The sequence below is a fragment of the Bos indicus x Bos taurus genome, chromosome 14 (genome assembly GCF_003369695.1).
Source record: "Bos indicus x Bos taurus breed Angus x Brahman F1 hybrid chromosome 14, Bos_hybrid_MaternalHap_v2.0, whole genome shotgun sequence".
Taxonomy (NCBI): Eukaryota; Metazoa; Chordata; class Mammalia; order Artiodactyla; family Bovidae; genus Bos; species Bos indicus x Bos taurus.
In genome coordinates this window covers 4,073,586-4,086,354 of record NC_040089.1, presented here as the reverse complement: position 1 = coordinate 4,086,354, position 12,769 = coordinate 4,073,586, and the positions used below count along the sequence as shown (strand labels likewise).

The 12,769-nt window shown below is 52.6% G+C and overlaps 1 protein-coding gene across 1 annotated transcript in view; it reads right to left on the bottom strand.

Annotated features, from left to right (window-relative positions):
• Positions 1-12,769, bottom strand: part of COL22A1 (collagen type XXII alpha 1 chain) — a 224,079-nt gene that overhangs the window by 183,742 nt on the left and 27,568 nt on the right. The gene's annotated exons all lie outside the window — the stretch shown is intronic.

Below are 12,769 nucleotides of genomic sequence, written 5' to 3'. Positions count from 1 at the left end.
GAAAACAAACAAACCAAAGAAAATCACTATGTGTTCATTACTTGATCAAGCAACACTGGCTACGTCCAGAATATGAGCAGGTATTTCAGAAGCGCAGACAGACACTCCATATGCACTGGGGTTTTTTGTTCCTATTCCCCATGAGATTCCTCCATCTCTCTCCCACGCGTACGTGTCTGCTAAGTCGCTTCAGTTGTGTCCGACTCTTTGCAAGCCTATGTACTGTAACCCTCCAGGCTCCTCTGTCCATGGGATTCTCCAGGAAAGAATACCGAAGTGGGCTGCCAGAACCTCCTCCAGGGGATCTTCCCAACCCGGGGATTGAACCTGCATCTCTTAAGTCTCCTGAATCTGCAGGCAGATTCTTTACCCCTAGCAGCACCTGGAAAGCCCCAAATGCACTGATTTTTAATAAAGCTGTAATTTTACAACTTCCAGGGTGAGGGTCAGGAGGAAGGGGGTTTTGCTGTATGGACCACCTGTCTCTAGATTCGTGTGTGAGTGTGTGTAGGCACATACATGATCCATGTGTGTGTTCTGAGTGGGCATGTGTGTTTGCGTGCCCGTGTGTTTGAGTGTGTGTGTGTATCTGTGTCTGTGTGACTGTGTGTCTATGATTTGTTGTGTTTATATGTGGATAAACTCAAAGAAACCTGAATCTGTGTCATTAAAAGGACAAAGACAGACACATTTTACAGCCAAAAAGTCGGCAAGAACATGCTGCTTTGACAATTGTTTTCCTTCAGCCTTCCAGGAAGCGTGAGGCTGTATCAGAAGCACAGCAATTAATCAGCCGCATTTCTTGGAAAGCCCCAGACACTGTGTAACCCCTGTGCCCCCCTCGCCCTCCCACAAGTGTGAATCCAGACCAGCTAGGTCAAGGTTAGCTACAGGACGTGAGAGACACTCAGAAGGCAGAATTCCTCCACATAGTTAATTATATAGATGCATACTTATTTACAGACACGTGTGTATATATAGACTGTGTATACGTGTGTATACATTTTGCAAGTGCCAATTTCACTGTGGCCACTACATTTCATCCCTTTACCAACGCAACACGAAAGCCACTGTGGCAAGTGCAGAGTCAAACCTCCCTCCCTGAGCTGGAACTCCTGGCATGACGATGCCAGTAAATGAGACAGTCATGCCTGCGTGCACGCACTCTGTCTGGGATGGCCCCAGGGACAAAGAGCGCCATGGCTGGGACCATCCCACAGCCGGGCAGTGGCAAGGGGAGCACGCAGACCCACAGCTGACCTTGAGTCCTTTTTAGTCGTACCGGGGTATGAATCCTTGTCTAAGACGTGGGATGGCAGAAGGACTTTTTAGGATACACGAGTCACCCCTAAAAAATGGCAAGGCGAGGAAGCACCTATAAAGCAACAGCTCCTGGGGGCAGGGGAGAGGGTTATGCAGGATGACAATCAAGACACAGAAGGGAAGGGGCCTTCTGGATAATTTATAATTTACAGTATATAATGGGTGGGATTATATATAACATATTATTTATAATAGTTAATATTAATTTTTAATGTATTAATTTAAAATATAATGTAAAATACATATTAATTTATAATATAATAGGTGGGTGGGAACCCCACACACCCTGCTCAGCACCCCATGAAACGCCCTCTCCAGGGTCACCCCAGGAGACAGTGGCAGCAACTTCAGATTCTCCTAACCATTGCATCAGAACCCATCATCGGGAGTCCGTGATCTTTCCCTCTACAGAGCCAGAGAGTAAACACTTCGGACTTCATGGGCCACGTGGTTGCTGTCACAACCACTCTGTCTGTGGTTGTGTGAACACAGCCACCAGCCATATGTAAACAAGCTGACATGAACTACATCCTCCAATAAAACTCAGTGTGTAAAACGTGGTGCCTGAGCGGATCTGGCCTGCGGGCTGGAGTTGGCCAGCCCCTGCACTAGGTCAAGGACGGGCTTGCCTTCCTGAATAGGCTAGCTCTCTTTACAGAATCCAAAGTGCGTGAACTTCGAGACCCTGCCTGATTCCCTCCTGGGATGAGGAGCTCACACGCAGTCGTTATGTCTCAGAACTTCAGTTTTTTACGTTTTTCAAATATAGATTTGTCATAAAAATAGTTTATCAGTTGCACCTGACTCTCTGATCCCATGAACTGCAGCATACCAGGCTTCCCTGTCTTTCACTATCTCTTGGAGTTTGTTCCAATTCATGTCTATTGAGTCAGTGATGCTATCTAACCACCTCATCCTCTTTCGCCCCCTTCTGCTTTTGCCTCCAATCTTTCCCAGCATCATGGTATTAAGTATGATAATAAACAATGCAATAAAAACAAGAACCACTGTAAGTGGTTCACTAGATCAGTAAATATCACATTCTTTCAGACGAGGAGACCAAGGCTCAGAGAGGCTCACACTCCAGCCCAGGCACCACCAGCGGGCAGCAGGCAGCGGGCAGAGTTGGGATTCCATCCAGTCTCTGTCCACAGATCAGAAATGCTGGCAAGGCCGTGCCCTGATTATGATGGTCACAAACTCTGTGCCAGGCTACAAAGGGAGCCTTTCATGTGCATGTTCCCTGGGCTCCAGAGAGTAGGTAGTAATATTACTGTCCTCGATTTATAGTAAAAACTAAAGGTTAAAAAAGGAAGCTGTCCAACAGAGAAACTTGTGTTTAACTGGGGCCTGTAGACCTCAGTCCATCTGCTCAACCCAGATGCTACAACACTGTAGCTCCCCAGGGGCAGAGGGCAGGCTATGAACGCAGGCCCTCCCCAAGTTCTCATCCTGTAATCCTCACACACGCCAGAAACCACGCGTTCCCAAAGCGGGTAATACTGCCTCCAAAGGAGCAAAAATGGCTTTCAGTGAGGGTTTGAAAAAATCTGAGGGATTTCAGATGGGGCCCTCCAAAGTTCAACCTACCCAAACAGCATAAATAGTAGGTGTGATATTACGGTTTCAGAGAAGCAGGCAATGAGAGGAAACAAAACACTTACATAAATACCCTTCAAAGGAGATAATTATTTTTAAAAGGTCAAGAAATACTGCCCTGCATAAAACACATAAACTCAATCACCTTTCTGACAAACAATAACTATGCACACGTGAGCTTCCCAGGCGGCTCAGCGGTAAAGAGCTGGCCTGCTAACGCAGGAGATGCAGGTTCCATCCCTGGGTCGGGAAGGTCCCCTGGAGAAGGAAATGGCAGCCCACTCCAGTACTCTTGCCTGGGGAACCCCACGGGCAGAGGAGCCTGGGGGCTACAGCCCACACATGCCGACACACACAGTAAGAGCAGACAGTGGCAGAATGTGTGCTCAGGGCCATTGTTGTGTCAAGCACTTTCCGCATCCCAATCCTTAGATTTTTTAGGACGCTCAACAAGGTAGAAATGTCACCATCATCCTCTTTGTACCAATGAACAGGACAGGAAGAGGTGAGCTAATGGGCCTGAGGCTTCACCCAGGGTGCGGGGTGCCAAGGCCTCCCACCAGCCCACACTGCACCGGGGGGAGTCACTGGGCATGTGCAAGCCTGCTCTAGGAGCCTCCCTACCTGCACAAATCCACAGAGAGCTCAGCACTTAAAAGGCAGGACAGCCATCCTAAGACCCCAGAACCCAGCAGCAGAAAGCGATGGTCAGGTGGGGAGAACTCAGGATGCGAGGGGGCCTACTCCTTCTGTGCATCGGGAAACACCCATCAGCAAGTGTGGACAACACGAGCTGCCCTCCCTGGTTCAGCAGAGGCTAAAGGCGGAAGCTCTGGGGTTTGGACATGTGGGTCACGCAGATGCGGCCAACAGAGGAGTCAGGCAGGGGCCTCATCAGGGGCGCGGGCCCCGTGGGGCCGGGCTGGGCAACTCTGCCTTCTTCCCCAAGCACACAAATCAAGAATGAGTGATGGGTGGTTTTTAGTTTTCCATTGCTTTCAGTAATTTTCCAATAAAATGTCCCAGCTCATAATCAGAATTAAGAAACCCCATGACCGTTTCCAGGGGGTGACCTCAATCAAGACAAGTTTTCCCAGGGAGGACCTCCCGGTGACCTTCAGGCAAAGGGTGGGACCCCCAGCCTCGCTTCCTGAAGGCGATGTGGTCAGGGAGCCAGGCCACAGGCATCCACGTGGCGGCTCCAAACCCGCAGCTGGGGCGGCCGCCGGCTCTGCCCCGGCTTCAGATCCATCCAGGGGGGACAAGCTGGGCAGGTCGCCTCATGGGCACGTGTGTGCTCCTAGATGTGAGTGTGTGTGTGGTGTGTGCAGTGTCTGGGGGTGCATGTATGATTTATGGGGTGTGTGTGGGTGTGTGTAGAGTGTGGGGGGGTGTATGTATGGTTTATGGGGTGTATGTGAGTAAGTGTGTGTGTGTGTGCACGCATGCGCTGACCTCACAAGTCTCTGGGCCACGCAGAGGGACGTGGGAAAGGAGACGGGTAGGGACAGGAGGACTTGGTCCCTGGGCACAAGGCCGCCAGCAGGGCTGTGCCCTCTCTGATGACCACAAGACTCAGGCCCCGAGGGAGACAGGCCCAAACAGACTCCCAGCCCAGACACGCCGCCCAGACATGCCAACAGCTAGGCCCAGGCTCTCCCTGGACAGTATCTCTTGGTCCTCAAGGGGACATTCTCAGGTGCTGAGGTGCGCTCTGCCCTTGGCTGGTTCTCGGCCCCCTCCCAGCTGAGTGGACTCTGGAGAATCAAGCCCCAGAGTCAAGCCTCAGCATCCACCCTCAACAGTAAGGGTCCCTCGGCGGCTTTGGCGATAAGCGCCCCTCGGGGGTAAGCGGCCCTCACAGGTAAGCGCCATGATGCTCCACCCCTGGGCACCACTGCTGCCCACCCCCGCCAGGCCGAGCCCCTCCTCCACCAGCATCAGGGCCAGGCCTCCTGCAGGCCCTTGGCTCTCCTGCTTGCCTCTGCTGGAACTCTGGCCCATCAACCTTGGCGTGAACGGCTGTTCCACGTCATTCCAGCTTTTCTCTTCTCAAAGGCCTTCCTATAACCTTCCCACTTAAGACCCTTTATCATGCAACCCTTTTTCATTTCTTCAAAGCACTTAACCACTCTATGAAATCACAATCAAGTTCACTTGATTTTTTTTTCCCTCCATCTTCTTTCTGGAAAGTATTGCCCTAAAAGTAGAATCTCAGATGTGATCACTCACCATCGTGATCCCCTTGCCTCAGAACAAAGTCCAGGAGATAAGAGGGAAACAAAAAATATGTGTTGAGAAAGTAACACAAGCGTATCACAGAGAGCCTTTAAGACGCGCACTGCCGCGAGCTGCTGTCTTCAAAGGTCCACCTGGTCCGTTCCCAGTTACACAAATAAGTCCTGTGATTTACTCACACTGTTTTTTGCTATTAAAAAAAAAAAAAGCATAGAATATATTTTCAAGTGATTCCCTCACCTGAAGGTGAAGTGGCCTATGGCAGATACGGTCAAAAGCAATAAAGAGCCTCTCAAGGAATCTCAGTGCCCAGCCCCCAGGCCCATCTTCCCCATCCTCACGGTAGCCAAGTCTGTGAGCAGGTCTAACGAGCAGAGGACGTCGGGACCCTTCTTGCAGGGGCTGAGGACATGCATAAAATCACAAACTGGTGAAACGCATGGCTGGGGAGGGGATGCCGACATGCTCCCCGTGAGATCTGCAGGAGAACAGTGAAATGCATTCCACCTCACACATAAGAAAGCCCCTCTGTGTGTGTGTGTGTGTCAGTGTGTGTGAGTGAGTAAGGATCGCATCCAGTAGTCAAAACCCACTGGGAAAGCATGTGGACACACAGCACAGAGGAGGGAGGGAGGGAGGCTGCAGAGACACGAGAAGCTCCTCCTGGGCCCTGTCACACTAACATCCAAGAGCTACAGGACACAGCCCAGGACATGGCCCTTGTCCCTGGGGAGAGGGGAGGCAGGACCACCAGAGAGCGTCCCCAGAATAGAAGTAGGTGGAGGCTCCCCGGCTGTGGGTGCTGGCAGCCACAGGATCGCTGAAGGCCACACCACCAGCTATATAAAGGCTGTGTCGTGGCCGTGACCGAGCCCAGGGTGGAGAGGGCTCTTAATTACAGCTGCGGCTCTGGGGCTGGGCCTCTGCCCCACGCTCTGCAGGAAGCCAGGCTGAGATCCAGTCCCCTGGGGGCCTCGGCAGGCCATGGAGGGGCAGGAGCTGATGCCCTGACACGGAAGTGCTTCCCTGGATGAGTCCAGGGCCAGGGGGACAGTGAGCCATGGGCCAGAGCAGACCTTAGGGGAGGTCACTGGGCAAGGCCACGGAGGTCATGATGCTAGAAACAGGCCTCTGACAACACCGCCATGCATGCTTAATGCTGCTGCTGCTGCTGCTCCACTCCTAAGTCTGCAGATCATCTCTTTCATTTATAAAATGAGGATAAAGATTTCTTCAGCTACCATGACCTTCATCGGTCTACTGAACAAACAGCCACTGGTCACCGTGCAGGAGCCAGGGCTGGTCCAGGCCCTGGTAGGGTTCAATAATTAGACATCTGATGGGATTACTACGGAAGGACAGCTCAGAAAAGCTCAGACTCGCGGGCACTGAGTGTTGAGCTGGGTGAGGAGTCGAAGGCCTGATTCCCTGTGATCCTGGATAAGCCACTCGGCCCCTCAGTGCCGTCAGCGACAGAAGGAAAACTTACTTAGGGGATTGGGGTGAGACTTCAAAGCCACAGTAGGTTTAAAGATGGTTCCTGAATATCCAAACTTAGTGGGAAGAGCTCAGGCTCTGCGGTCAGAGTGAGGTCAAAATCCCAGGTCTGCTCCCAGCCAGCAGGGCCACTTCAGGAGTGACCCGAACTAGCCACCCTCCGAGGGACCAGGAGTGGCCATGGGGTAAAAGCCAATATAAGTACCTAAGTGTTGTGAATATGAACTCTGAGAAAGGATAGACGTGGAAAGGAAGCCATAAATGCATTAGAAAAAAAAAAAAAAATCAGCTGGCGGCACTAAGTTATCCTATTTGCTGCTATGATTTAGGAGGCAGGTTATGGGAATTTTGCTCCAAGCAGAGAGGGATGATGGCATTCTGAGGCCTGAGAAGCAGGACAGTTCGAGTCCATGGCTGGTCCAGGAGCAATTTGGACAAAGAGAAGCTTCTGCAGCAGCCACCCTCAAAAAGCACTGTCCAATCTCATGCCTGGTCCTGTCCCCACATCACCCCCTCCTCTGCTCACATGGTCACTCCCGGCTGGGCTTCCAGACCAGAGCAGGGCAGCCACAGCCCCCACATCCCAGCCTGTCCTGCCTGAGGGCTGGGGCTGGGCACCCACCTGGACACTGGCCCCTCACCTCCTGTGCGCTGAGCTGGGACTCAGTTTCCCCACTGTCCCCCAAGACTGCCCTGCCTCCCTCTGGTAGCCAGGCTGGCTAGAAAGCACAGGCTCTGGAAGCAGTCATACCTCAGTTCCCATCTGCAGCATCAGCAGCATAGAAGACGGAGGAGGAGGAGGAAGCGGAGGAGGAAGAAGATCGTATGAAATTTCCTAGCAGCCACAGTTTTAAAAAAGTAAAAAGAACTAGGTAAAATTACTTTTAGGAATATGTTGTATTGAACCCTAAATTTTGAGGATGTGTGTGTGCTTCATCTCTCAGTCGTGTCTGACTCTTGCGACCCCACGGGCTGTAGCCTGCCAGGTTCCTCTGTCCATGGGATTCTCCAGGCAAGAGTACTGGAGTAGGTTGCCATTTCCTTCTCCAGGGGAAATCTTCCCGACCCAGGAATCCAACCCAGGTGTCCTGCATTGCAGGCAGACTCTTACTGACTGAGCTACAAGGGAAGCCCCACATTTCCAGAATACTATCATTTAAACATGTAATTAATATAAAAAGATGCATGAGATGCTTTACTCCCTTTTTTCATACCTCGTCTACAAAATCCAGTGGGTATGGCACTCAGGCACTTCTCAGTCTGGACCAGCTCCAGATTGGTCACTGGCCACATGTGATGGCCAGCGCGGGACGAGGCACTAGTTTCCCCAGATGCAAATAGTGAGCACTGACACCGCCCCTTCCCCCCACCCCAACTGGGCTGGGTGAGAACACAGTGTGAATGAAACGCAAATATCCTCCCCAGCCTTCAAAACGTTTGGTGCTCAGAGAACAGCGGGCTCTCTGAGTGCTGTTCACCTCCCCCACACCCTGGGAAGTCAGGTTGGGGTCCTTCTCCCCCAGATGTGGCCTGCCATAGGGTGCAGGTATGATTCACCCCCCACCCCCCATGCCCCAGCCTGCCTTTTCCAGACGTTCATCAACCTCCAACATCTAATCGTTCCACTCTGCTCACCAACATACACACGAGGGAAACAGTTATTGTTGGCTAGGATTTCAGATTTGCTGAATATGCTTAGTCTTTGCATTTGGGAGGCAGTAGATCATTGCATGAGTTGCTTCCAACATGCACAGCACAGAATCCACTGCAGGTTGCTGCCCCTGATTTCTTTTTCAACAACATTCAGGCAGCTCCTCCTCCATCCCAGGCTCTGTTCCAGGCACTGGTACCCCTAGGAACAGCCTTTCCCTGGTGAGGATTATATTCCGTGGGTGAAGGCAGCTCTGACGCAGACAAACGAACAGAAATTTCAAACGGCAGGAGGCAACCAGCATGCACAGTCTGTGGTATAATCATGTGTCACTTCCCTGCTGCCTCCAGGAGGAAAAGCTTCCCAAGGACAAGAAGGACATCAGCTCCAAGTCCGCATCCTGGACACCTGATAATTGCCTGGCAGAGGACTCACTCAGTGTGTGACTGCTCAGTGAATGAATGAATGGACCGACAGATGGACTGAAGTGAACCGATGCCGACTACAGCGTACGGTTGGGTTGAAGTTGAATGAATGAACAGATTAGTGTGAATCCACCATGGCTGTTGAATGAATAAATGAATGAGTGGACTGGATGGACTGAATGATCACAACACTGGAAACCCATGTCCTTACTCTCAGATCTCCCAGGTCATCAGTGAGAAGCCCCCGCGGGAACAGCCCGGATCCAGACCATGCATCATCTGCAGGTACCCTGCCTGTGCCAAAGGGCTTCTGGCTGTTTGGATGCTGTGGGGCTCCTCAATCTCACCCGCCACGTGCTTCCCACTACGTTCCTGTTCGCTCTTCTGTTTTGTTTTGCTTTGTTTCTAATTGAAGCAATTGTGAAGACATTTTGCTTCCTGAGTCTCCAGAATACAGCGGACCCTCTCAGCCTCCAGCTGTATTTACAAACCGGATTCCCTTCAGATGATTAAGAATAACTCGACTCTTCCCTCCATTCAGGCATGTGGAGAAGCCTGCGAGGGAGAGTCCTGACTTTCTCCTGACATTTCCACAGCAAATGTGAGATGTGCTGGCCGGCTGGACGTGCATCCTTTCCCCTTTGGGTCTGGTCCCTGGTGTTCCTGCCGGGGTCAGATCCCTTTCCCTGGGGGAGGAGAGGCAGTAACTGACCCCACTGCACAATATCAAACAGGGTCCTGTGGTTCAGGCCCAGAGAGTCAGCCTGCTTTCACTCTGAGGTTACGGTGATTGGCTGGGGACAGTCACAGGGTCTAAAAGGCATCCAGCTAGTCAAGTCCAGGCCTGTGGGGTCACCCTCTCCTCTCCTGGGTCCAACCCACACCCGCTCTTTCTCTGTCCTGCTCAGGCCCCTGTCACCCAGCCCTTTCGCTGGCTGCTGTGGGATGTCAGCCAGCCCGGCGGACAGGGAGTGAGGCAGGGACTCCTTTCCTGCTCCCTCTGGGTCACGGCCGAGTGGGCAGCCGCGATTCTCCCCGAGACGAGGAGACCAGAGCTTGTGATGGTCAGGCCCTCCCCACCCAGGGGCCCCGGCTCCCTGCCATCCCTGCTCCAGCCACTGGCTCCCGGTGCTTCCCTCTCCCTCCCCAACCTCAGTCTTCTCCAAACAGAACCTCATCAGCATCTCTTCCATCCACGCTGGTCACTGCCGGACGCTGACACACAAATCTGCCAAGAACAGAATTAACAGCAAAGGCGAGCAGAGCAACAGGAGAGTAGAGGGCCCGGTCCCCGCTCGGGGCTGCCCAACCGCTGGCCTCTGCATCCTGGGTGATGTCCCTGTGTCTTACTCCTTAAGCAAGTTAGAGCAGGGTTTGCTGTTACCTGTGACCATTGTCCCTCGCTCAGACCCAGGGTCAGTGGTGGTGAAATCTGTGTTCTAGGGGCACAGGGGGATGAGGGCAGAGGCCGACAGCCCAGATTCTGTGCCCACACTGCCACTTTATTAACTGGGCAACACGATCCAGTGACTTGACGTCTCCAGGGTTGTCCGAACCATTCCCAAAGCCATCCCCTGGGAGGGGGAACCTCTTCAAAATCTAGCTTCTGGTCTGCCAAGACGAAGAACCACTTTGAACCCAGGCTGCCAGGATGAAGAAATGCTGGCGGGAGTGGTCAGCTGGGTGCTCACAGACTCTGAGCCACCAGGCTGGATGACTGCCCCTGGGCTGACCTGGTCCTAGCACCCGCCTCTGTCAGCCGGTATTTCTGGCCATATGCACCTAGATCAAGTCTCTACCTGGCCGTTGGCGCAGCAGTTCATCCTCCCTTCCTCCTCTTCCCCACGTGGTGCCATCACCTCTCTGGACTGCTGCTGAGGGCCCTGCAGGCCTTGCAGCTGTGCCCCCTTGGATCTCAGCATTCAGCAAGAAGGGGAGCATCTGTATCTTAGGAGGCTGTAACGAGGGTCAAATGAAGTCACTGTGGAAGTCCACAGCCAGTGAACTGCACGCTATGGAGCAGGTGAGTGTCCCTTAACCCTCTGGGCATCCCTTTCCTCATCTGTAAAACGGGCCTGGGCATCCACCCCCAACACCATTCTCTGAAGTTGCCCAGCTGTCTTGTGAGGGGGCTCACTAACCTGCCAGGATTCCTTTCTCCGCGAAGATCTGACCATGTCACGTCCTGCCCAGAACCCTCAATGCCTCGCCGTGCACACAAGGCCCCTCTTTATCCAGGCCTTGACAATCACACAAAGCCACCAGCCCCCACTCTGCTCCTCTCCTCCAGTCATTATAGTGCACTGACTAAACGTTGCCACCTCATCCTGAAGCTTGTGCTCTTTCTTCTAAACTAAGTGCCACCTCCTCCAGGAAGCCCTCCCTCATTCTCAAGGTCACCATCCACCAAAACAACAGCAGGACCTCACCCACCACATTCTTTTCTTTGGTGTCTTTCCCAATATCTAGATGAGGAACAGATTTCATTTTCTTGGGCCCCAAAATCACTGCAGATGGTGACTGCAGATATGATATTAAAAGACACTTACTCTTTGCAAGAAAAGTATGACAAACCTAGAGAGCATATTCAAAAGCAAAGACATTACTTTGCTAACAAAGGTCTGTCTAGTCAAAGCTGTGGTTTTCCCAGTAGTCATGTGTGGACCATAAAGAAGGCTGAGCGCCGAAGAATCAATACTTTTGAACTGTGGTGCTAAAGAAGACTCTTGAGAATGCCTTGGACAGCAAGGAGATCCAACCAGTCCATCCTAAAGGAAATCAATCCTAAATATTCCTTGGAAGGACTGATGCTGAAGTGCCAATACTTTGGCCACCTGATGTGAAGAGTCAACTCATCAGAAAAGACCCTGATGCTGAGAAAGATTGAAGGCAGCACAAGGGTACAGGATGAGATAGCTGGATGGCATCACTGACTCAATGGACATGGGTTTGAGCAAACGCCAGGAGATGATGAAGGACAGGGGATCCTGGCGTGCTGCAGTCCATGGGGTCACAAAGAGTCAGACACGACTTAGAGACTGAACAGCAACAGATGAGGAAAGCCTGAGGGCAAGGGCTGTGTCTTATCTTTTTCTATAGGCCCAGAAATCAGCACAAGGCTGCACAAAAAACAGACTCTCGTTAAGTATCTGTGAATAAGTAAGTAGAGATTGAGAAAGTCAACACAGAGAAAAAGCCACAGAGTGCAAAAGAAATGGAGACAAGCATCAAGGCTCAGACAAGTCTTAGCTGCAAGGCTGGCCCATCCCTGAGACCAGGTCCCTGCAGCTCCGGCCTGCTGTTCCCACTGTCAGTCCCTCCTCCACTGACCCAGCCTCCTGCCCCTGTCTAGGTGGGACCCTCAGGGCTCCCTGACCCAGGGCTCAGTCCCCCAGAGAAGTCAGTAAGACAGAGGCAACACTGCTCCCTGCCCCCACCTGGGCCCGGGAGGGGGAAGTTACCAGGAAGGAATGTCACCCCAGTGAAGCAGGCACAGGCTGAAGCTGGGGAAAGGCTGACACGGGAGAAACCCACTCCAGCCCCTCCTGTCCTGGAGAGGGGGCTGGCCTCAGGATGACCCCACTAGAATCTTGAGGTCAGCCGCCCAGGTCAGAGCCCTAGGGGCTCCTGGCTCTCTGCCCAGTTGTCCCCTTACTCCACCCACAAACTCTTCCCTCTCTCATCCCCCTAGCCCTAGCCACAGTCAAGATTCCAGACAAATAACTCGGAGGCCTCGGGTGATCTCAGAGAGCAACAGGTCAAGAGGCCCTGGCCTTTGGGACCAGCAGCAGCCATCATCTTGAAGTGGCTGCCTCGGGCTTGCCGGGGACAGTTCCTGAAGGCGGTCTGTGCCCCATTCTTCCATGATTTTTCACTGTGACACCTCAGGAAAGGGGCAGGACCTGACATCTCTCACCTGTGTGAGCAGGTGCTTGGGCGAGGCCTTGCAAGCACCTGCTCTGACTCAAGGGCCCTGAGAAACCAATGCATAGTCCCCATGGCAGATACGGAGCTGCAACCAGAGACAGGTAACCAA